Raw genomic sequence first — 1,243 nt, 5'->3', positions numbered from 1 at the left:
TCCTGGAAAGGTTAAACCTGGTGGCTCCTTGGAGGCAAGGATTCTGAGAATCCATCTAACATACTTTGGACATGTTGTGAGGAGAGACAGATCCTTGGAGAGGGACATCATGCTTTGGAGGGTGGAGGGACAGTGCAGGAGGGGAAGGCACTCTGACTCTGTGAGGTAGATTGATTCAGTGACTGGGATAACTGGGATGGGAGTGTCAGAGACAGTATGATTGGCACAGGGCAGAGCAGGGTTTAGGGCTGTTGTACATAGGGTCGCTATGAGTCGTAAGCGACTCGACGGCACATAACAACAACAACATACTATACCAAATATAAACATTAAAAGTAAATGAAAAACACAGTAGATATAATTATAGGACATTTGACATTTCAGCAGAGACAAGAAAAGTTAGAAAAGTAATAATCACATATTTCTATTGGTACAAGAGAACTCACATTTTCAAGGATTACAACATGGGTGATGGTGTTTTCTTCCCCATGCATCTTTTAAAGATATCAGATTCAAAGTAAGGGACTTGGAATCTTTGATGCTTCTGTGGCTTTAATAGAATTATAGTTTAAGTGTGTATTAGTTGCTTGATTTTGGACAATTTGAGCTAAAAATAGGCATACTCACATTTGTATTGAATTATTATTGTAAAGATAGCAATTTCTTTAAAGAAAATAAAATCAGCAACTCAGTCTTACACAGTAATTTGATGCTTACACAATAGAACATATTAATTATCTGGAATAGCATTTCCTGACTTACAAGTTATGTATGAACTTCACAAGAAAATTCTCTAATTTGTTACAATGACTTCTTAATAATTACAAATAATAAAAAAAATATACACTGCAATCAAATCAATTCCTGTTCATAGTGACCTTGGGGGAGAGAGTAGAATTGCTAGAGATTGCTTCCAAAGATGTAAATCTTTATAGAAACAGACTGCTACTTATTTCTTCTAGGTTCAGACAATATTTTCTTCTGTCATTCAGGAAGCAGTCGTGGATAAGAGCCAGCACAAGAGCAACCAAAACAACAGCAATCTGAGAACCAGTGCCTTAAGCGTAAGAACAAGTGCTTCCCAAAACAGCTATGAGATATCATCTCACCCCAGTAAGAATAGCAAAATTTAACAGAACAGAACAACAAGCAACAAATGCTGGTGAGGTTGTGGAGAAACTGGAACCCTTATTCACTGTTGGTGGAAGTGTAAAATGGTGCAACCACTATGGAAGGCTGTATG

This window comes from Elephantulus edwardii, unplaced genomic scaffold (assembly GCF_000299155.1).
Source record: "Elephantulus edwardii isolate Elephantulus edwardi_28Jun2011 unplaced genomic scaffold, EleEdw1.0 scaffold00143, whole genome shotgun sequence".
NCBI classification, from domain to species: Eukaryota; Metazoa; Chordata; class Mammalia; order Macroscelidea; family Macroscelididae; genus Elephantulus; species Elephantulus edwardii.
Note: the sequence above shows the minus strand (reverse complement) of the source record.